General features: G+C 38.1%; 1 long non-coding RNA gene across 1 annotated transcript; it reads left to right on the top strand.

The window, feature by feature from the left end:
- The first annotated feature begins 4,656 nt into the window (after positions 1-4,656).
- LOC115289447 lies at positions 4,657-6,445 on the top strand. Its single transcript, XR_003907629.1, has 2 exons — positions 4,657-4,734; positions 5,728-6,445. It is a non-coding gene; the product is annotated as an uncharacterized LOC115289447 (long non-coding RNA).
- Positions 6,446-25,690: the final 19,245 nt, after the last annotated feature.

Raw genomic sequence — 25,690 nt, 5'->3', positions numbered from 1 at the left:
TGGGCCATCCTGTCACCCAAATCTATTCCATCAGCTCCAGTTCCTTGTTTCTTTAACCTTAATGGACTAAACATGGTCTTAGACATGGGGCAGGTAAGGAACAGATATTGTGGTATATCATTTCCTCCATTTTGAGATATATTTTCTCAGTAACTATTTCTACTCTGTGGATAGTTACCTCTGCAGTGGAATTAACCTTTTAATAGATTCACCTCCAAAGCAATTTTAGCATATTGAAAAACCATATCTTAGGAATGTTGAGGGAGGGGAAAGAAAACTATTCCTTAATTCTGGGCTAACTAGCAAATAGCAACGGGTCTCACTTCAAGGCAGGGTCTGATCAGAGTCTCAATGTCCCTATGACTTTCTTTGTATAGAGAAGATACCATGGGGTAATGTCTTCCTCTCAGTTTACACATTAGTTATCATCTAGGTGTGGTTGTAGTATGTGGTGACCCTAGAGCTGTTTTAATAACATAGAGGATTCTCTTGTAAAACTCCAGTCTGTTATGTTGCCTCTCGTCTAGAAACTCATGTGAGAGCAGGCTGTTTTCTCATTCTGCTATCCCTACGGTGTGGTCCTGGTCCACATGGTCCAAGCTGGTTCACACTCATGTCCACATTCCAAGTATAAGGAAGAGGGGAAGGGGACATACGAGTCTTCCCTATAAGGGAAGTTATTTACATCACTTCCAGGCACATGACACTGGCCAGGTCTTAACCACATAGCCACACTTAACTGCAGGAGTGCCTAGGAGAGGGTCACGTGGGTGGCTTAATGGGTTAAGTGTCTGACTTCAGCTCAGGGCTTGATCTCATAGCTTGTGAGTTCGAGCCCTGTGTCAGGCTCTGCTGACAGCTCAGAGCTTGGAGCCGGCTTTGGATTCTCTGTCTCCTCTCTGTCCCTCCCCTGCTCATGCTCTGTCTCTCTCTTTCACTCTCTCTCTCTCTCAAAAATAAACAAACATAAAAAAAAAAGAGTGCCTAGTAGAGGTAGTCTTTTATTCTGGGTCAACATGTATCATGTTAAAATTTACAGATTCTTTCTTGTGGAATGCTGAAGAAAGATATTGTATAAATCATAATCTCTATCTTCTGTCAGGCTAGATTTTATGACATGGCAGCAAAAATTATTACCAGGACGCCCAAGGCCCACATCTGACCAACTTAAAAACCCCAGCAGAGAAAGGCAATATTTTCTGATATCTCTGGCAGATCATTCCTGGCAGATATTCCTGTCTGGATGGCCAAGTTTGGTCATTTGTAACAGGTGAAGTTGGGGGATAGGAATGTTGAGGAAGACAGATAAGGAAATACCTTCAATAAGGGGTTTTAGTCCTACAGAGAACATAAGAGTGCCAACAATGGGAATGTTCAAGTTACAGCATGTATTTTGTTTTGACTGGATCCTAGGATATGAGGGGAAGTTTGGAATGAAAACAACCTGACAATGTTGGTTAGCATCAGATCTTGGAAGCTTTGTATGCCATGTCAAGGAGTTGACTGTTTTTGCACAGAGTGTGAATTTATTGAGAATTTCTAAGTAGGGACTTGACACAACTCAATCTGTCTTCTTGAGACTCTTCTCCTGAATGTATTGATAGTGCAAGACTGTGGGAGCAAGAACGGGTAAGGGACTGCTGCTGTAGTCCAGTGAGATGACGTGGTCCTTAGTAGGGGCGACAGTGCTGGGCTTGAGGAGGAAGACATAGACATGAAAGGGTAAAGAGATTGAGCTGGACCTATAATTGTATGTTTAGGGATGAGGAAGCTATAGGGTATATGTGAAAGGAAGGACCATAAGCTATCTCCCAAGATTCTTGCTTGTATATGTGATAGTGTTTAAGCCAAACTTCTGTGCCAGAGGCCCTAAGATCAAAGATGGAAATTGTTTGTCTCCATTGAGTCCAGAAGTGAGTAGTCATGGGTCTGCTGGGTGGTTCTGTTCAGTGAAATGAACCCAGGTTCCTTTATCCTTTTCCTTACAATTCCTAGAGAGTCGCCCTCATCCTTGTAGGCAAAGCACACTCACCAGAATTTTATCTATAGTGCAGCCTACAGGAAAGGGGAAAGAGGAAATGCAAAAAATTTCTTTTTTAATGGACTTTTACATAATTGTGCCATTTTTCACTGGGAGAACTTAGTCATATCACCATATCCACCTGCAAGGTTGACTGGGAAATACTCATTAAAGGAGTAACTCTTTGCCCAGCTAAAACTCAGTGTCTGTTACTACATAGACTAATAAGCTAATATATTTTAATATAGACAAGTCCAGGTTTCCTGTATTCAAATGCAGGCAATTCACAGTAGCATGCAGGCTTTACCTATATGGCGGTCATTTCAAAGCTCCCTCCTTCCACAATGAATTCACACCCAAAAGATAAATTCCATGTAATCCTAGATAATGATTTTTTACAAACAAATGTGCCCTAGATGCTTTACACACGCACATACACACACACTCACACTCATCACATCCTTTTCATTCAGGTCTGTCCCAGCCCAAGTATTCCTAGAAATGGCAGAAATTAAGACTTCAGAGGACAAAGTTCTCTCCCTGATTGCCTACATTCGTTTCCAATCCCCTCTTCTCTGGGCACCTACTGCTTAGTCTTTTTTTTTTTTTTAATGTTTTATTTATTTTTGATACAGAGAGAGACAAAGCATGAGAGGGGGAGGGGCAGAGAGAGAAGGAGACACAGAACCGGAAGCAGGCTCCAGGCTCTGAGCTGGCTGTCAGCACAGAGCCCGACGCGGGGCTCGAACCCACAAATGTGAGATCTGACCTGAGCCGAAGTCGGAGGTTTAACCGACTGAGCCACCCAGGCGCCCCTGCTTAGTCTTCTTACTCATCCCACATGTCAAAAGTTCTCCATATTACCGACAGGAAAAGAGGAGGATGAAGAAGGGCAATTAGTTGTCTCTGTCATGGTTGACTAAGGGGACAATGCTGTCAGTGTATCTGAGGATCTAGTCGTCAGATCAGATTTGGAGACGCTGGTAGATGCACGGTGGCGTCCCATGTCCCACCAACTTCTGATTTCAGCTGCAGCTATGGGGGCGCTCCCAGACCGTGGTAACAGGCCACTTTGCTTTTCTGACTCAAAGCTTTCTCTTGAAAGATCATTCTCTTCTGCGGTGCTCTTGCAACAGCACAGGAGTTTGAGGGGAAGTGCATGCCCCCAGGGTAGTCCTTAAGCAAGGAATGATGGGAATTGGTAAATATATGCTGCAGCATCCTGCTGGATCGGACCACTGTCTCTCATCACAGTAATCAGTTCTGTAACACATCTTCCCTGTACCTCTTCAGGGTACAGCCAACCATGCCACATCACAGAAACTTGATTTGGCCACTGGTGGTATTTTGCAAAGAAGTTTCAAATTTGAAGATTTGCTTGGGGGCAGAAATTTAGAGAGAATTAATTAGAATGAGTGAGATGAAGCTTTAATTAGCCACAAGCCAAATAGAGGTTTACCCAGCCCCTAACGGGCACAGGCAAGTCCAAGCCTCACAGCCCTTCTTATAACAGGACAACAACAAAAAATTCGTGTTTTTATAAAAGTTGTGCTGCCAAAAATGTTCAGCCTGAATCTAATTAAGCCTTGAGAACAAACTTGCAGTTGACAGGAAAGACCAGCCAGAAGGATGAATTAAAACCACTATAAAGAAGCAATCAGCAGAATCCGTAATGTGGGACCTTCTCCAGGCCAAGAGCACAGTGTCAACAGTAACCCATCTTCCCTCACATGGTAAGATGTGACGGAGTGGAAACAGCAAGCTTGGGCTGTTCTTTAGAGGGGAATGGATGGTACCTAGTGAAGGAGAGAATACCTCAGGTCGTGGTTTTGGGTGCTTTGAGTCTTAAACACTTTACTATGCATGGGCAAAAATCCACTGAAAGAATAATGAGGAGCATGAGCCCAGAAGCTCAGGGAAAGGGAAGAAATGGACCAAAGCCCAAGGGTCAGGGTCATACCAGAACAAGAGCCACAACCCTTCTTCTTCCAAATCTGGAGGAAGAAAGGGAGGCTTATAGAGGGGGACCTGGCTGGCTCATCGGAAGAGCACGTGACTCTTGATCTCAGGGTCATGAGTTCAAGCCCCATGCTGGATGTAAAGATTACTTAAAATAAGCAAAACTTTAAAAACAATCTTAATAAAAAACTTAGAAAGAAATGGAGCTCATAGAGATAGAGATGTATTTCTTAGTTTTTTCTTTGAATTAGGATGCAGTTTTTTCCTCTGAAAGAAAGGAAACAGCTTAGAAGAGAGGGTGCATCTATTGACTGGTGAGTTTCATAAGAGCTGGGAAGATAAGGTCTACTTCACCTTTATATCCCTAATAACACCAATCGAAGTGCCTTGAACAGAGCTGAGAAAAAACATTTAAGGCGTTACTGTAAAATAGGACTGTGCATATCCTAGATAATATATATATAATATATAAATATAATATAATACATATTATAAAAATTTCTATTTTAAAAATAATCTTTAGGTACCTTAAATTTCTTTATATTGTTCTTTATATTGTTTTACAGAGAGAGAGAATGGAGGAGAGGGGCAGAGGAGGAGAGAGAGAATCTGAAGCAGGCTCCACGCCCAGTGCAGAGCCCCATATGGGGCTCCATCCCACGATCCTGGGATCATGACCTGAGCCGAACTCAAGAGTGGAATGCTCAACTCACTGAGCTACCCAAGACACCCCTCTATATTGTTTTAATCAATAGGTGATTCTTGATTTTTCAATTAGAATCATAGAATACTTTTCTTATTTAAACCTAAAGAACTTTATATAATATACAAGGGTCACACTGCTAGTTACTAATAACACTGAAATTAGAACTGTGTTTCATGTCTCGTTAATCAGGGCACTTTCTAGTGCATCTTCTTCCTTCCCAAGTATCATATATGATGAAGTCTACACCATTTTTTGATATGTACACCACCTCAAGCATAGGACTGGGAAAGTAAAATCTCAGTTGGTCTGCTGAGATTTCTGTCCTCCAGCCTAGTTTTTATGCACCATAGAGCACTAAATCTGGAATTTATGCACCCCATAATAAGAACTCTGAATAAAGAGATCTCCAGACTTAATACAAAATCATCTCAGCATAATTGAGGAAGAAAATGAAAAATTGGTATTAGTTCAAGCTAAAACCCAAAAAACCCTCCAGTGATCAGATTATAAGTTTTGTATATCAAAAGACATAGTATGATTTTTAGTATACATTATGCATTTATTTTTAATATTATATTTGATATTTATACTACTTATTTTTAGTATTATATCTTGACCATTTCAGTTCAGATTCAGTTCAGTAATTTGAAATCAGAGCATTGAGTTAATTTAATAAATTTTGAAGTTTTCATATATTTAAATTCACAGTTATGATATTAAATATGTCAAAGGTAATAAGAAAGTATACTTTCTCAAATATTACCTTGGTTCTATGTGCTTACTGAAAACCATCTTAATATATGTTTGAGGAGCAGTAAAACAGCCTCTAAATTTGAATTTGTTTGTACAGTATGAGGTTCAGATTTAAAGATATGATTATGTCATTTTATTTCAAACTATAATCTAAATTTATCAAAAGTCTATACACATTTCTCATCATGAAATTTTGAATTACAACTGGAATCAATATTAACATAACTATATGAAACAATGTTTAAGGTCTCTGAAATGTCAAGGATTAACATAGTTTCTGATTTTCTAGGAACACAGGTCCTTCCTTTTTTCCATGTCTACCAGCTGTGTTTGTGAATGTTCAAGAGAAGATAAAGGATTGAGAGCTGGAATCAGTCAACTGAATTGCTTGTCAGGAGATTCAGAAGGTTTGGAGAAAGGTAAGGCACAACCAAGTATTTAAAATAAGATCTCTAAGCTAAGGGTCCTATTCATTTTTCTCTATATAGTTATATCCAGTTTTCCGAGCACCATTTGTTAGAGACTATTCTTCCCTTATTGGGTATTCTTGGCTCCCTTGCCAAATATTGATTGACTTCATATGCAGAAGTTTTTTTTCTGGACTCTCTATTATGTCCCACTGATCTATGTGTCTATTTATGCCATGGCGTACTGTTATAATTATTATAGTTTTGTAATATAGGTACACCTTGTTTATTGTGCTTTGTTTTATTGCACTTCACAAATATTGTGGGTTTTTGTTTTTTATTTTTACAAATTGAAACTTTGTGGCATTCCTACATTGAGCCTATCTCTTGGTATCATTTTTCCAGTAGCATTTACTCACTTTGTGTTTCTGTGTCACATTTTGGCAATTCTTGCAATATTTCTGAATTTTCATTATTATACTTGTTATGGTGGTCTATAATCTTTGGTGTTACTATAGTAACTGTTTTGGGGTACCACAAATCTCACCCATATAAGATGACAAAACTTCATCAATAAATGTTTTGTGTGTTCTGACCGCTCCACTGGCTTGCTGTGTCCCTGTCTCTCCTTCTTCTCCTTGGTTCTCTCTATTTCCTGAGATACAACAATATTGAAATTAGGCCACTGAGTAGCCCTGCAGTGGCCTCTAAGTGGTCAAAGGAGAGGGAGAGTTACACTTCTCTCGCTTTATTTTTTTTCCATTTTTTTAAAATAGTTTATTGTCAAATTGGTTTCCATACAACACCCAGTGCTCTTCCCCACAAGTGCCCTCCTCCATCACCACCACCTCTTTTCCCCCCTCCTCCTTCCCCTTCAACCCTCAGTTCATTTTCAGCATTCAATAGTCTCTCAAGTTTTGTGTCCCTCTCTCTCCCCAACTCTCTTTCCCTCTTCCCCTCCCCCTGGTCCTCCGTTAGGTTTCTCCTGTTTTCCTGTTAGACCTCTGAGTGCAAACATATGGTATCTGTCCTTCTCTGCCTGACTTATTTCACTTAGCATGACACCCTCCAGGTCCATCCACTTTCCTACAAATGGCCAGATTTCATTCTTTCTCATTGCCATGTAGTACTCCATTGTGTATATATACCACATCTTCTTGATCCACTCATCAGGTGATGGACATTTAGGCTTTTTCCATGTTTTGGCTATTGTTGACAGTGCTGCCATGAACATTGGGGTACATGTGCTCCACTTCTCTCACTTTAAATCAAAAGCTAGAAATGATTATGCTCAGTGAGGAAGGCATGTCAAGAGTCAAAATAGGCCAAAAGCTAGGTCTCTCGCACCAAACAGCTAAGTTTAGAATGCAAAGGAAATGTTCCTAAAGGAAATTAAAAGTGCGACTGCAGTGAGCACATGAATGATTAGAAAGTTAAATAGCCTATTGCTGTTTTAGTGATCGGGATAGAAGGCACAACATTCCCTTAAGCCAGGGCTTAATCTAGAGCAAAGCCCTAACTCTCTTCAATTCTAGAAAGGCTGAGAGAGGTGAGGAAGCTTCAGAAGAAAAATGTGAAGGAAGCAGAAATTTATTTATGAGGTTGAAGGAAAGAAGCTGTCTCGGGACACCTGAGTGGCTCAGTTGGTTAAACCTTTGACTCTTGATTCCAGCTCAGGTCATAATCTCATGAGATCAAGCCCTGTGTTGGGTTCCACACTCACAGAACACGGCTTGCTTTGGATTCTCTCTTTCTCAAAATAAATAAAAATAAACATAAAACAAACAAAAAAAAAACCCAGAAGCTTTCTCCATAACACGAAAGTGCAAGGCGAAGCAGTAAGTACTGATAGAGCGGCTGCAGCAAGCTACCAGATCTAACTAAAATAATTAATGATGGTGGCTACGCTAAACAACAGATTTTCAGTATAGATGAAATAGCATTCTGTGAGAAGAAGGCGCCATCTAGGACTTTCATAACTGCTTTGCTTTTAGAACCACATCTTTTCCCTCCTCATTTCCATAACACTTGCCAACCCTAGACTGTAATCCATACCTGTAATTTTTTTAATTAACAGAATGTTATATAAATGGCATCATATGGTATGTAACCTTTTGAGATTTTTTTTTTCACTCAGCATAATTCTCTTGAGATCTAGCCAAGCTTTCTGTGTATCAGTAATTCACTTCTAGATGTAGACATTCCGAATAATGTGGTAACAATCCCTGCAAAATCTTCTCCTCCATAAAAGTAATGAAAACACTAACAAAAACTCTTAAAATAAATTTATTGGAACAATGGAAATTAACTAAAGGCCCACTACATTCTGAGAAGTGTTTATTCAGAAAAAAAGATGAATCTTAATAAAAAACAGACGAACAATAAGCCTTGTAGCATTTTAACACTCCCTAATCCCATCCCTCTCTCCTCAGCTTTATGGGAGCCTTAAAATTCAACAGCTTCACAATTAGAGTACCTGTAAAAATAGTAATTTAGCAGCCACTGGGGGAGACATAATGGATTTGAAGACCCCTAAAAGCCCTATCCCCAGAGATTTGCCTCTCTGATGGCTCACTTAAAAGCTCCATTACCAGGACTCATCTTTATTTGACTATTTCAGAGTACACTCTGTGAAAAAAAGCTTAACATGCAGGGCTATTGGGAAAAAAAAAACACCAATGACACATCAAAAGAAAAAAAAACAGGTAAATTGGACTTAATCAAAATTGAACGTTTGTTCTTTATATGATACCATCAATAAAATGAAAAGACAATGTAAACAGAGAAAATATTGTCAAACTATATATCTGATTAGAGATCTGTGTCTAGAATATGTAAAGAACTCAAACAATTCAATAATAAAAATATGAATAAAGGGTTTGTATGGACATTTCTCCAAGTGGCCAATAGCACAAAAAAAAATATTCAACATCAATAGTCATTAAAGGAAATACAAATCAAAACTGTAATGAGATACCCCTTCATACCCACATGAATTGCTAGAATCAAAAACAAAATGAAGGGTGGCTGGCTGGCTCAGTCAGTGGCTTATGTGACTCTTAATTGCAGAGTGGTGAGTTTAAGCCCTGCACTGGGTGTGGAGACTACTTAAAAATAAAACCTTAAAAAAGAATGAAATGAAGTAAACAACAACATCAAAAAAAAAAAACTGGAAAATAACAAGTGCTGGGAAGAATATGGAAAAGATGAAATCCCCATAACCTGCTGGTGGGAATCTAAATGGTCCAGTTGCCTTGGAAAACAATTTGCAGTTCCTCAAAAAGTTTAGTAGAACTACCATATGACCTGACGAAATATCACTTTTAGGTATATACCCAAGAGAATTGAAAACATACATCTGGAGAAAGCAGAGTTGAAGAAAACTAAATTCCCATCAAGTAATAAATGGATGGGAAAATGCCAATATCAATGCAATGGAATATTATTTGGCCATAAGTAAGAATAGAGTTCTGACACATGTTATGGCATGGATGAACCTTGGAAACATTATGTTAAGCAAAAGAAGCCAGACACAGAGGACACATATTGTATGATTCCATATAAATGAAATATCCAGAAGAGAAAAACCCATGGAGACAGCAGGAAGTCAATTGGTAGTTAAGTAGGACTGCGGGGCCACACATGTGGAGTGTCAGGAGGAAACAGATACTCACTGCTAATAGGTATGGAGTTTGGGGAGGGCAATGAAAAAATTTGAAATTCATGGTGATTATTGCACAACATCTACATAGTTTAGATATCTAGTTTTTATATCATAACTATAATAAAATTGAGTGAATTGTAAACCGTAAAAGGAAGAACTCTGTGGAGACTTCCAAGGAGGATGGTGGAGTGGAAGATCCTGGGCTCACCTCGTCTCATGAACACACCTAGATAACACCCACATCCATGTAAATAACCCAGAAAATGCCCCGAAGCCTGGCAGAACAGACTCTCTACAGTTAAATGTAGACAAGAGACCACACTATAACTAAAGTAGGAAGGGTAGAGGTGTGACCAGGAGCCACAGTCCCTGTGGGAGGGATACCACAGGGCAAAAAGGGGAGAGGAGCAACCCCCATCAGGTACCCCAGGCTTGGGGTAGAAAGCACTAGAAAGACAAATTGGCATACCTTTGGGGGATTTTTGAAAACCAGAGATGCCTAACATCAGAAGTGCTTACAAGGAGTGGTGCTTAACATCTAGACTTTAAATATCACTGGACTCAGCTCTGGGAGAGCCAGAGGGTGATAGATATCTAAGTCCCCACCTTTAAAGAGAAAGCAAACAAACAGCACTGCTGACATACAACAGAGAAGCAGCAGTTCGAGAACTGCATGGGATGTATGAGGGAGATCTCGTTCTCAACCTCAGAGCATGGTGCTAGAGGAACAGGATCTTTGGGTGACTTCTCCAAAGACATCTGGCCAGTAGGCAAGTGCCATCTCCTTCCCTGAACCCCTAACTTAGTTGCACAGACACGTGTGGGAACCAACATAGTGCCAACCCTCTCCACCTAGCTTGGTAACAGTGAGCCCCACTACAACCCATGTTCTGCAGACACATGCCCTCCATCCCATCCTTGGCAAGAGTTTTCCCAGGTGGCTGCAAGGCCCCTCCCTCAAAGGACCAGCACCAACCTTGCGAACTGCCTAGACCCTGCATTCTTCTGCAGATCTCTTCCCTCCAATATGCCCTTCCAGGAGTCGGTCCAAAGCACTGTCACAAGCCTGGCACTGTGCAAATAGGCCAGCACCACTCCAAAGTGACCTGCCCTAAGGAAAGGGAATGATAACCACACATATCAGTCTAACTAATACCCCACCAGTGGGCTGGGAGCAGACATCTGGTCAAACTGCAGGCCACACCCACCTACAAAAGCTTCTCAGGGGACAACACAGGGAAAGTACCCTGCAGCTCATATCTACTGCAGCTCTGGCAAATGTCTTATCTGACTCAACACAAGACCAAGGCAGCCCCGAGACTGGCCCACTAACAAAGCAGGGATGAAATCTTACCCACAAAGGGCAAAGAAAATCATTGCAGATGACTGGACTGAAGGCAAATGTTGCTCACCCACAATAGTAAGGTATATGCAACGCACATTAAAGAAACCCCTGAAGAATCAGGTTCCAGTGAACAGGGGACATTGCACTACAGGGCACTATAGGACCACCTCTTCATAACACCACTACTTGCAAGAGGAAGAGATGTAGCTGACTTTCCTAACACATAGATAGAGAACTTGACAAAATGAGGAGATAGAAGAATAGGTCCCAAATAAAAGAACAGGAGAAAATCAAAACAAGAGAGCTAAATGAAACAAATAAATAATATGACTAATAGAGATTTTTTTTTCTAAATAGAAAATTTAAAATAATGATCATAAAGATGCTCACTGGACTTGAGAAGAGAGTGGAGGACCTCAGTGAGACCTTCAATAGAGAGATGGTGCAGACCTGTTTGGGATTCTGACTCTCCTCTCTGCCCCTCCCCTGCTTGTGTCTGTGCTCTACCTCTCTTTCAAAATAAATAAACTTAAAAAAAAATTTTAAGAGATATAAAACATAGAAAAGAACCAGAGATGAAGAGCTAAATAACCGAAATTTAAAATGCACTATGGAAAGCAATCAAGCTGAAGAAGAGAGAGAAAAAAGAATAATAAAAACAAAATATATTGAAGGAACTCATAGACACCATCAAGCATAATAAGATTAACATTATAGGAGCACCTGGGTGGCTCAGTCAGTTAAGCTTCTGACTTCAGCTCTGGTCATGATCTCACAGTCCATGAGTTTGAGCCCTGCGTCATGGAGCCTGCTTCAGATTCTGTCTCCCTTTCTTTCTGCCACTCCCCTGTTCATATTCTCTCTCTCTCTCTCTCTCTCTCATTCTCTATCTCTCTCTGAAAAATAAGCATTAAAAATTTTTTAATAAATAAGGTTAACATTATAGGGATCCCAGAAGAAGAGAGAGAGAAAGGTGCAGAAAATGTATTTGAAAAAATGATACTGGATAATTTGCTGAGTCCAGGAAAGGAAACAGACTTCTAGATCCAGAAGACACACAACCCAACAAAATTAACCCAAGGAGGTCCACACCAAGACACATAGTAATTAAAATGGCAAAAAGTAGGATAAAGAGAATCTTTAAACTACCAAGAAAAAAGAAGACATTTACATATGAAGGAAACTCCATAAGGCTAACAGCTGATTTATGAGCAGAAACATTGCATGCTAGAAAAGAATGTTCTAATTCAAAGTGCTGAAAGAAAAGAACCTACAACCAAGAATTCTACTTAGCAAGGCCATCACTGAGAATAGAAGGAGAAATGAAGAGTTTCCTAGACAAACAAAAGTTAAAGGAATTCATGACCACTAAACCAGACCTATAAGAATTGTTAAAGTGGGTGGGGGTGACTGAGTGGCTCAGTCGGTTAAGCATCCTATTTCAGCTAGGTCATGAACTCGCTTTCGTGAGTTTGAGCCCCATGTTGGGCTCCAGGTTGACAGCTCAGAACCTGGAGCCTGCTTCGGATTCTGTGTCTCCCTCTCTCTCTGCCCCTCACCTGCTCACACTCTTTATTTCTCCCTCTCAAAAATAAAGATTTTTTTTTTAAGTTAAAGAATTGTTAAAAGGGACTTTTTGAATGGACAGGAAAGACCATAACCAGAAGTAAGAGGTAAGTAGGTAAGGAAGAAGGAAGAAGGAGTAAGAAGCAGGAAACACAAAGTAGTAAAAATAAGTATATCAATAAAAATAAATCAAAGGATCCAGAAAATAAGAGGATGTAAAGTATGACATGATATACCTAAAATATAGGGAGAAAGGGATAAGAAAAATTATATGGATTCAAACTGAAGCTACTATCAACTAATGTAGACTGACATGTGCATAAGATGTTATATAAGAAACATAATGGTAACTACAAGTTTAAAACCTATGATACATTTGCAAAATATAAAAATGGAATCTAAGTATATGACTAAAGAAAGCCAGCAAACCATGATAGAAAAGAGAAAGAAGAAAGGAATAAAGAACTACAAAAACAAATAAAACATGTAACAAAATGCCAATTAATACATACCTATAAGTAATTATTTTAAATGCTCTAATCAAAAGACATAGGGTGATAAGAAAAGACAAAGGGTGATGGAATAGATGTAAAAAGAAGACTCATATGCTGCCTATAAGAGACTCATTTCAGAGCTAAAGACACATGCAGATTGAAAATGAAAGAAAGGAAAAGCATTTATCATGCACATGGAGAGAAAAGAAAGCCAGGATAGCAACGTTTATATCAACAAAATAGACATTAAGACAAAGCCTGTAACAAGAAACAAAGAAGGGTACTATATAACCATAAAGAGAACAAAAAGAAGACATAACAATTATAAATACTTATGCAGTGAACATGGGAACACCCAAATACTTAAAGCTGCTAATAATAAACATTATGGAAGTAATCGATAGTAGTACCATAATATTAGAGGACTTTAACACCTGAATTACATCAAGGGATAGATCATCTAGACAGAAAATCAAAAAGGAAACAGTGACCTTGAATGACATTAAACCAGATGGACCTAAAGGATATATTCAGAACACTCCATCCTAAAGTAGCACAATATACATTCTTTTCAAGTGTATACGGAACATCCTCTAGAATAGATTGCGTAGTAGGCCACAACACAAGTCTTGACAAATGAAAAAGATTGAAGTTATACCATGCATCTTTTCCAACCACAATACCATAGAAAATCAACCATTAAAAAAAAAATCTGGGGGCGCCTGGGTGGCTCAGCCGGTTAAGCCTCCGACTTCGGCTCAGGTCAGATCTCACATTCGTGGGTACGAGCCCCGCATCAGGCTCTGTGCTGACAGCTAGCTCAGAGCCTGGAGCCTGTTTCAGATGCTGTGTCTCCCTCTCTCTCTGACCCTCCCCCTCTCATGCTCTGTCTCTTCTCTATCAAAAATAAATAAAACATTTAAAAAAATCTGAAAGGAACAGAAATACATAGAGGTTAAATAACATGCTACTAAATGATGAACGAGTCAACAAAGAAATCATAGAGAAAATTAAAAAATACATGGAAACAAATGAAAACACAATAGTTCAAAATCTTTGGGATATAGGAAAAGCTGTCCTAAGACACAAGTTTATAGCAAATCAGGCCTACCTCAAGAAGGATCTAAATAAACAATTTAACCTTACACCTGAAGGGGCTAAAAAAAGAATAAACAAAACCAGTAGAAGAAAGAAAATAATTAAGATCAGAGAAGAAATAAATGAAATAGAAACTAAAAAAGAATAATAAAACAGATCAATGAAACCAGAAGCTGGTTCATTGAAAAGATCAACAAAATTGATGACTAGTTAGACTCATTCAAAATAGAACTAAAACTAAATCAGAAGTGAAAGACGAGAAACTACAACCGACCTTACAGAAATATAAAGAATAATAAGAGATAATTATGATAAATTTTATGCCAACAAACTGGACAACCTAAAAGAAATGGATAAATTCATAGAAACATATAACCTCCCAAAACTGTATCAGGAAAAACGAGAAAATTTGAACAGACTGATTATCAGCATTTAATTACGCTGATAACAAAACCAGATAAAGACATTATGAGAGAGAGACAGAGATTATTTATTTATTTAGTTTTGAGACAGAGAGAAAGAGACACAGCACGAGTGGGTGGGGAGTTGTGGGGGGTAGAGGGAGACACAAAATCTAAAGCAGGCTCCAGGCTCCAAGCTGTCAGCACAGAGCCTGACATGGGGCTTGAACACACAAACTGTGAGATCATGACCTGAACCAAAGTCGGATGCTTAACCAACTGAAACACCCAGGAGCAGCCCCCAACAGTACATAATGAGATATATATATATATATATAATTCATCACAAACATGTAGGATTTATTTCTGAAATGCAAGGGTGGTTTCAATATTCACAAATCAGTCAATATGGTACATCACATCAACAAAAGAAAAGATAAAAATTATAGTATCAGTTCAGGAGATGTAGAATAGCACTTGACAAAGACAACATCCATTCATGATAAAAACCCTCAACAACATAGGTTTATAGGCAACATACTTCAACATAATCAAGACTATATATGCAAAACTCACAGTGAACAGCATACTCAACGGTAAAAATCTAGGAGGTTTCTCCCTATGATTAGAAAATGACAAGGATGCCCACACTCACCACTTTTATTCAACACTGTACTGGAAGTCCTAGCCACAGCAAGCAGACAACAAAAGGAAATAAAATACATCCAAACTGGTAAGGAAAAAGTAAAACTGTCACTATTTGCAGATGATGTGATACTATATATAGAAAGCCCTAAAGACTCCACCAAAACACTACTAGAGCTGATAAATGAGTTCAGTAAGTTCTCAGGATACAAAATCAATATACAGAAATCCATTGCATTTGTATACACTAATAAGTAGCAGAAAGAGAAATCAAGAGAACAATTCCATTTCTAATTGCACCAAAAATAATACAATACATAAGAATAAACTTAACCAAGGTGGTGAAAAGCCTGTGCTCTGAAAACAAACACTGATGAAGGAAATTGAAGATGAAACAAACAAATGGAAAGCTACTCCATGCTCATGGATTAGGAGAACAAATATTGTTAAAGTCTACGGCCATACCATCCTGAACGCACCCGATCTCGTCTGATCTCAGAAGCTAAGCAGGGTCGGGCCTGGTTAGTACTTGGATGGGAAAATGTCCTTACTACAGAAATCAATCGACATACTTAATGCAATCAGTATCAAAATACCAACATTTTTCAGAGAATTAGAACAAATAATCTGAAATTTTGTATGGAACCAGAAAAGACCCCAAATAGCCAAAGCAATTTGGAAAAAGAAGATCAAAACGGGAAGTATCAAAATCCCATATTTCAAGTAATACTGCAAACTGTAGTAATTAAAGCAATATGGTACTGGCACAAAAATAGACATAAATTAATGGGACAGAATACAGAACCCGGAAATAAACCCACGCCTTTATGGTCAATTAATCTTTCACTAAAGACACAAGAATATGCAATGGGAAAAAGTGTCTGCAACAAATGGTGTAGGAAAACTGGACAGGTACATGCAATAGAATGAAATTGAACTATTTTCTTACACCATACACAAAAATAAACTCAAAATAGATTAAAAGACCTAAACATGAGACCTGAAACCATGAAAACCCTAGAAGAGAGCTCAGGCAGTAATTTCTCTGACTTGACTATAGCAATAATTTTCTAGATATTCCTCCTGAGGTAAATGAGACAAAAGCAAAAGCAAACTATTGGGGCTACATCAAAATAAAAATCTTCTTCACAGTGAGGGAAACAATCAACAAAACTAAAAGACAATCTACTGAATGGGAGAAGATATTTTCAGATGACATATCTGATGAATGGTTAGTATCCAAAAAAAAAAAAACCATATACCATTCAACATTAAAGAAAAATCCAATTGGGGGGAGGAGTTAAGATGGCAGAGTAGGAGGAGGACCCTATGTTTGTCTCATTCCTGGAACACAGATATATATCAAATCATTCTGAACACACAAGAAATCAATCTGAGGACTTACAGAACAAACTACATGACTAGAGGGAGAAAATAAGGCACATCATGGTAGTGGTATGGAGTTGTGATTTAGGGGAGAAAAGAATCTTAAATTCTGTGGAGGGGAGGGAGCCCTAATCATGGAAAGAGGGGCGAGAGCACACAGCATGCAGGGGATTGCATAAGAAAAACACTTCCCCAAAACAGTTGTCGGGGATAATAAGAGAGGCTGATTATCACAAGTTTTTATAAGGAGCAGAACTCAAAGACTGAAGTTTCTCAATTCCATGCCTATAATGGGGGTGGAGCCTGGCTGGCCTAACAGTGCTCCTGTGAAGGAGCATATAGGCCTGGGAGTGGACAGTGTGGTCTGGAGACCCCCTGGCACACACTGGGAGAGGCAGCTCCCCTTCTCGAAGTGCATTTGGGAAAGGTGGCTCTGCTTCTCAGGAGACAAAAGGGCCAGTGGGCACTATTACACTGCTCCACTCATCAGCACGAGCAGAGACACCTGCTGAGGACAGCTAACCTGGAAGCCAGCTTTTTGCTGCACTTTACCATAAACTCCAAGCCCCTGTGAGTTTCGTGAGACTACCCTTCTGGGAAAAACTAGCACTAGCCATAGTGTGGCAAGACTGTCCCCCAGAGGATCAGTGCAGGTGCTACACCACACCAGGTCCCTTAAATTTGGAGTTTTGAAACTCTTGCTGGTGCACCTGAAATAAAACACAGGAGCACTGCGCCTCCAGGTGGACAGACAGCTCAGACACAGGATGAACAGAGGGATCTGAGAATGCCTGTGACACATGAGGTGACATTGTCCACTCTTCTTTGAGGGCTTCCTGAACAGCAGCAGGCACAAAATCCCCTCTCCAGGGACAAGAGAGGGGTCTGATGCCACTCTCCCCTCCTACCCGTCATCCCCCACTGAGCAACACAGATGGACTTCTGTGAGCAGCAGTGTCCACAGTGGATGTTTGAGTTGCTTACACCAAGCCCCACCCCTCTGTACTCTGCAGATGCTTTTTTACTAGGGCAAGTGTGCCTGACAGCCAGAGCATCAGCAGGTCCTTCCCCCAGAAGATCAGCACAAATCCCCCATAGGCACCAAGTCTACTGACCATACAGTGCTGCAAAGCTTCAGATCTAGGGGAAATAGGATCTAGCCTCTTTTAACAAGCCGACCAAAGCACACCTAGTTAAAACTCACCACACACTGGACAAAGTCCAAACATTCCCCACTACAGGCAAGGAGAAACTCTGCAGAGGATTCATGTAAGTGAAAGAGCAGCCAAAACACAACAGCAGAGTGCACACAGCATACACCAGAAACACTTCCTGGATTGCCAGGCCCTGGACAATATATGACTTCTTCCTAATAAGCCATTACTCTCAGCAGCAGGAAACATAACAGGCTTTCCTAACATAGAAGACAGAGAACTAGACAAAATGCCAATATGGAGGAATTCATCCCAAAACAAGGAACAAGAAAAGGTCATGGAAAGGGATCTAATCAAAAGTAATATGGCTGAACCAGAATTTTTAAAAAATCATACAGATACTACCTGGGCTTGAGAAAAGCATAGAAGACACCAGGGAGTCCCTTTCTGGAAAAATAAAAGACCTAAAAACTAGTCAGGCCAAAATTTAAAATGCTATAACTGAGATGCAAAACCGACTGGTTGTCAGTTCACAAAGATGGGAGAAGCAGAGGAATATAAAATTACGATATATGATGTGAGGTGATACAGAATATAAAATTATGGAAAATAATGAAGCAGAAAAGAGGGAAAGAAAAATACTGTATAATAAATGTAGACTTAGGAAAAATCAAGGACTCCATAAAGCATAATAACAGTATCATAGGAGTCCTAGAAGAAGAGAGGGGGAAAAAGGGACAGAACGTTTATTTGAACAAATTATAGCTGAAAACTTCCCTAATCTAGGGAAGGAAACAAAATCCAAATCTGGCAGGCATAGAGAACTCCCATCAAAATCAGCAAGAGCCAGACAACAACAAGACATATCCTAGTGAAAGTTCCAAAATAGAAAAGGGAAGACCCTGAAAGCAGCAAGGGGGAAAAAATTCCTAACTTGCAAGGGAAGACAAGTAAGATTAGCAAGAGATCTATCCACAGAAACTTGGCAGGCCAGAAGGGAGTGGCATGATATATTCAACGGGCTGAATAGGAAAAATATGCTACCAAGAACACTTTATCCAGCAAGCCTGTCATTCAGAATAGGAGAGATAAAGAGTTTCCTAGACAAACAAAAACTAAAGGAACTCATGACCATTAAACCAGCTCTGTAAGAAATGTTAAAGGGGCCGCTTTGAGTGGGAAGGAAAGATCAAAAGCAACAAAGACTTGAAAGGAACAGAAAAAATCTCCAGAAACAACAACTTTACAGGAAATACAATGGCACTGAATTTGTATCTACCAATAATCACTCTGAATGTAAATGGACACAATGCTCCAATCAAAATATATAGAATATCAGAACTGATTAAAAAAAAACAAGACCCATCTATAGGGTGCCTATAAGTGATTCATTTTAGACCTAAAGACACCTCCAGATTGAAAGTAAAGGGATGGAGAACCATCGATCATGCTAATGGATGTCAAAAGAAAGCCAGAGTAGCTGTAGTTATATCAGACAAACTAGATTGTAAACCAAAGCCTGTAATAAGAGATGAAGAAGGGCACTATATCATGATTAAGGGCTCCTACCCATTAAAAAGATCTAACAACTGTAAATATTTATGGCCCCAAATTGGAAATTCCAGATATTTAAGTCAATTAATAACAAACAAAGAAACTCAATAATGCGTGCCTAGGTGGCTGTGTTGGTTAACCATCTGACTCTGGATTTTGGCTCAGGTCATGATCTTATGGTAAATGAGAATGAACCCAGCATTGGGCAAAGCTTGCTTGGAATTCTCTCTTTTTCCCCCTCTCTCTCTGCCCCTCCCCTAGTCACATGTTCTCTCTCTCCTCTCTCAAAATAAATCAATTTTTTTAAAAAGGAACTCACTGATAATAATACAGTAATAGTAGGGGACTTTAACACTCCACTTACAGCAAAGGACAGATAATCTAAGCAGAAAATCAACAAGGAAACAATGGTTTTGAATGACACACTGGACCAGATGCACTTAATAGATATATTCAGAACATTTCATCCTAAAGCAACAGAATACACATTCTTTTAGAGTGCACATGGAACATTCTCCAGAATAGGTCACATACTGCATCACGAATCAGGCCCCAACAAATACAGATTAAGATCATACCATGCATATTTTCCAACCACAACACTATGAAACTCAAAGTCAACAACAAGAAAAAATGTGGAAAGACCACAAATACATAGAGGTTAAAGAACATCTTACTAAAGAATGAATTGGCTAACCAGGAAATAAAAAGAAATTTAAAACTACATGGAAACAAATGAAAATGAAAACATGACAGTCCAAAACCTTTGAGATGCAGCAAATGTGGTCATTAGAAGGAATTATATAGCAATACAGGCCTACTTCAAGAAGCAAGAAAACTCCCAAGTGTACAACTTGCCCTTCCTCCTAAAGGAGCCAGGAAAGGAATATCAAATAAAGCCTAAAACCAGCAGAAGAAGAGAAATAATAAAGATTAGAACAGAAATAATAAAGATTATAATAGAAATAAATGACATAGAAACAAAAAATATAATTAATATGGGAAGAATACATGAATTGACATGTCTCAAAACAAGATATACAGATGGCTGACACATGACATATCACTCGTCATCAGAGAAATTAAAATCAAAACCAAAATGAGATATCACCTCTCACCTGTCAGAATGGCTAAAACCAAAAACACAAGAAATTACAAGTGTCGCTGAGGACATGGAGAAAAAAGAATGTTTGTGCACTGTTGGTGAGAATGCAAACTTGTGTAGCCATCCTGGAAAACAGTATGGAGGTTCCTCAAAAAATTAAAAATAGAAATACCAGGGCACCTAGGTGGCTTAATAATAGGTTAAGTGTCTGACTCTTGATATCAACCCAGGTTGTGCTCTCATGGTTCATGAGATCTGTGTTTGCTGTTATGACTGTGTGGAACCTGCTTGGGATTCTCTCTCCCCCTCTATCTGCCCCATCTCTGTGCTTTCTCTCTTTTTCTAAGTAACTTTAAAAAAATAGAAATACCATATGATCCAGTAGTTCGACTACTGAGTATTTACCCAAAGAATATGAAAACACTATTTGAAAAGATATATGCATTCCTATGTTTATTGTAGCACTATTTACAATAGCCAAATTATAGAAGCAACTCAAGTGTCCCATCAATAGGTGAATGGATAAAGAAGAGGTGGTATTATACACAATGGAACATTATTCAGCCATTAAAAAGAATGAAATCTTGTTATTTGCAGCAACATGGAGGGTTCTAGGAGGTATAGTGCTAAGTGAAATAAGTCAACCAGAGAAAGACGAATACCATATGATTTCACTCATATGTAGGATTTAAAAATATTAATAAAGGAAAAATAAAAAGACAACCCAAAAAAACAGACTCTTAACTATAGAGAATAGATGGTTATAAGAAGAGAGGTAGATAGAGGATGGAAGAAATAGGTAAAGGGGATTAAGAGTCACACTATCATGATGAGCACCGAATAATGTAAAGAATTGTTGAATCACTATATTACACACCTAAAACTAATATAATACTATATGTTAATCATACAAAATTAAAATATAATAAGTAAGTAAATAATATTAACTTTATGGAATGTGAATTTATGTCTAAAGCTTTTATCTTTTTAAAAAAAAATTCCTTTTCATTGCTGCAAAGTATTTCATAGAATGTATGTACCACAGTTTGTTTACCCATTCACCAACTGAAAGACATTTAGGTTTGTTGCCAATTTTTGCCTATTATTAGTAAAAGAATGATTGATATGAAAAAATACCCATGTTTGAAGTACACAAACAACTCTTATTCTCATGTTGAATCTACCCAATTTGAGAGAAATTTGTGCCAAAATAATAATAATGCTTCACTTAGCAGTTTTATTTCTTTTTTTTTTTTTAGTTTTTTAAAAATATTTATTTATTTTGAGAAAGAGAGACCGGGGTAGGGGCAGAGAGAGAGGTAGACAGAGAATCTGAAGCAGGCTTCATGCTGTCAGCACAAAGCCCAATGCAGGACTCGAACCCACAAACCATGAGATCATGACCTGAGCTAAAATTGGACACTTAAACAACTGAGCCACCCAGATGCCCCAGAAGTTTATTTCTTAAATATTTTTTATTAATAAACTGTAAGACTCCATCCTTTATTTCTTCACTTTACTAAAGTTTATAATATACTTAAAGTCACTATTTATATCTATATTCTATACTCGGATCTAGAGAGAACAGGAGTTCTCCACTTTATCGAGTATCAGGGCCCATTGTTTTACTTCCTATAGGGCTTTTCTCACATGTTGGAAATATTACTGTATTTATTTTCTATCTCCTCCACTAGAATGTACACTCCATCATAAGAGAGGTCATGTTTATTTTTTTCACCTGTTCCTAGCATTGCATCATACATGGAGTTGGTGCTCACTATTGAAGAAAAAAATGAATGTGTTTGGTAGTTGTTTGCATTTATATGACAAACACCTGCATTTATAGATCTCATCCTTTAGTGAATTATCTATCTTTGAGAGAAAGCTATTTCTTATCGCACCATTTTTTTCTGGTTGTTATAGCAACCCACTGTCCTCCAGAGCTACAAGTTAATTCTGATGTATTTATCTTCCCAGAAGAACAAACAGCATTTTCAGTTACGAAATAATGATCCTGTTATAAATCACATTTGTCATACTGTAAAGGGGCATTGAGAAGTTTTCTCTTTATCTTTTATAAAGATGGCAGAAGACTAGAAAAAAAAATCTGTTCAATCCAATATATGCTAGGAAAAAAACCAACCAAACAAAACACTATGACCCTCTTCTTTACCCCTAACCTTTTTATATTTTCTCCAAGTTCTCCATGTTTCCACAAACATCTATGTATTTGGTTGTGTTTTTTATTCAAACTGTTAAAGTTTCAGCAAAATTTATCTTCAGTATCCTAGTCTCATTAAATGAAATAATGTATGTAATTTAATATATAATACAACATTTAGCATGAGGTATATTATCAATGAAAGTGCTTAATATTATAGACAAAATGTTCAGCATACCATAAGAGGTATCAGTCACACTAAGAACCAAGAACATCACAACTTGAATGAGACAATCAACTAATGTCAACATATGTGTGAATCATAAGTTGAAATTAAGTTGCTTTTGTAACTTACTATAAAGTCTCTTGAAAATACTGAGAACAAACTGAGGGTTAAAGGGGGTCAGGGAGAGGGGAAAAGAGGTGACGGGCATGAAGGCGGGCACTTGTTGGAATGAGCACTGGGTGTTATATGGAAAACAACTTGACAATAAACAAAAGAGAAAGTCTCTTGAAGTGACTGGAAAAAAATAGAATATCTCAGCAAAGAGATTGAAGTTATAAAAAAAAAAAAAAGTACCAAGTGGAAATTGTAAAATTGAAAGATACAATAAGAGAAATAACAACTATTCTACTGGATGGACCCAAAAGTATAGTGGAGATAATAGAAGATAGAATAAGTGTTTAGGAAAGATCAGTAGAATTCATTCAATCCAAAAAACAGGAAAGCAAACTAGAGGAAAAAATGAACAGAGCCTAAGGGACCTGTGAGACAATAACAAAATAACCAACATTTGTATTATTAAAGACCCATGCAAGGGGTTGGGGGAGGAAGAGTCTTGAACCAAATATATATGCATATGTATATACATATGTACATATACATATATATACACACACACATATATACACACATACATACATATACATATATATACATACATATATATGTATGGAAATAATTGCTGAAAATTTCCCATAGTTTTACACAAACTTACATATTCAAAAAGCTAAGCAAACCCCAAATGGGATAAACCTAAAGAAATCATTCCATGACACATCATAATTAAAATTCTTGAAACTAATGACAAAGAAATACTCTTGAAAGAAGCCAGAAAGAAATAACTCATTGCCTGTAAGACAATATCAATCTATCAGTGGATTTCTCATCTGAAACCATGGAGAATGCAAGGAAGTGGCACAGAACTTTTTAAATATTAAAAGAAAAGAACTATCATCTGTAGAGCCTACATCCAGCAAAATCATCCTCTAGGAATAAAGGAGAAATAAAGACATCCTCAGATGAAAGAAAATTAAAAGAATTTGTTGCTGGCAGATCTATTCTTAAAGACTAGAAAAGAAATCATAAAAGAAAGTATCTTGTATTAGGAAGGAAGAAGGAACAGAAAAACCAAAAATATGAATACATATAAAAGTATGTTATTAATCATACAATGGCATATTTTATAAATTATAACATTTATAAATCATATTTGATGACTGAAAAAAATAACACCATCTGATATTCAAGATAATGATGATTAAAAGTAGACTTCCACACTTCACTTAAAAATGGTAAAGCATTGGGGCGCCTGGGTGGCTCAGTCGGTTAAGCGGCCAGCTTCAGCTCAGGTCATGATCTCACAGTTCGTGGGTTCAAGCCCCGCGTCGGGCTCTGTGCTGACAGCTAGCTCAGAGCCTGGAGCCTGCTTCGGATTCTATCTCCCTCTCTCTCTGACCCTCCCCTGCTCACACTGTCTCTGTCTCTCAAAAATAAATAAAAATCATTAAAAAAATAATAATTTAAAAAATGGTAAAGCATTGATTATAATAGACTGTGAAGTCACATATGTATATTTTAATACCAAAGCAACCACTAAAAAACATACAAGAGTGCCTGGGTGGCTCAGTCAGTTAAGCATCTGACTCTTGATTTCGCTCAGGTCATGAACTCACGATTTGTGAGATCCAACCTTGTGTCTAGCAGGCCCTGTGCTGGCACTTGGGATTTTCTCTCTTTCTCTCTATCACTCTGCCCCTCCTCTGCTCAGACTTTAGAAAGAGGGAAAGAGAAAGAAAGAGAGAGAGAGAGAGAGAGAGGAAGGAAGGAAGGAAGGAAGGAAGGAAGGAAGGAAGGAAGGAAGAAAGGAAGGAAAAGAAGAGAAAAAGAGAAAGAAAAAGAAAAGAAAGAAAGAGAAAGGAAGGTAGGAAAAAAACATTGTAAAACCATACACATCTATGTACTCAAAAATACCACAAATAAATACAGATGAATCCCGAAAAATGCTCAGGTAACTCACAGGAATGCAAGAAAAGAGAAAAAAAGGAACAAGAACCAGAGAAAACAAAGAGAAAATAAATAATAAAATGGGAGGCTTAAATGCTAGCATATCAATAATCACCTTAAATGCAAGTGGTCTAAGTATACCAATCAAAAGAGAAAGATAAGCAGAATGGATAAAAAACATGACCTAATATACTGTTTATGAGAAACTCATTTCAATTCAAGGACACAGCTAGATTAAAATAAAAGGTTGTAAAGACATATACTACACAAATACCAATTTTTAAAAAACATAAGTGGCTATATTAATATCTGAAATAGTAGATGGTAGAATGAGGAAAATTACTAAAGTAGAATGGATATGATTGAAGGAAATAATACGTAATAAGAAGACCAACAGACTAGGAAAACATAATCTTTAATATGTATGCACCAAACAACAGAGCTTTAAAATACCTGAAGCAACACTTGAGTTATCATTAGGGAATTCAAGATGATCTTTCACCAACAATTACTAGATAGAAAACAAACAAAGGTAGAGAAGATTTGAACAACACAACTAGTCAAAGAGTGATCAATCACTCCACCCAGTAATAACAATACGCATTTCTTTTTGTTTGCCCATGGAACATTTACCAAGATCTATCAGATCTTATTCCATAAAACAAACCTTGGTGCACCTAGGTGGCTCTGTCAGTTAAGCATCCAACTCTTGATTTCAGCTCAGGTATAATCTCAGAATAATTAGGTCAGATCAAGCCCCTACTTGGGCTCTGGGCTGAGTGAGGAGCCTGCTTAAGGTTTAGTCTCTTCCTTTGCCCCTCCCCCAATGCTGATGCACTCACACGCGCAATTGCTGTCTCTAATGAACTCACGTGCACACATGCACACGTGCTCCCTCTCTCAAAAAAAAAGAAAGGAAAGAAAAAGAAAAGAAACCTTCACAAATGTATAATAATTGAAATCACACAATGTATATTTTCTGGCC

This window comes from Suricata suricatta, chromosome 4, assembly GCF_006229205.1.
Source record: "Suricata suricatta isolate VVHF042 chromosome 4, meerkat_22Aug2017_6uvM2_HiC, whole genome shotgun sequence".
NCBI lineage: Eukaryota > Metazoa > Chordata > Mammalia > Carnivora > Herpestidae > Suricata > Suricata suricatta.
The sequence above is the reverse complement of the archived record's forward strand: the minus strand, read 5'-3'. Positions and strand labels throughout refer to the sequence as shown.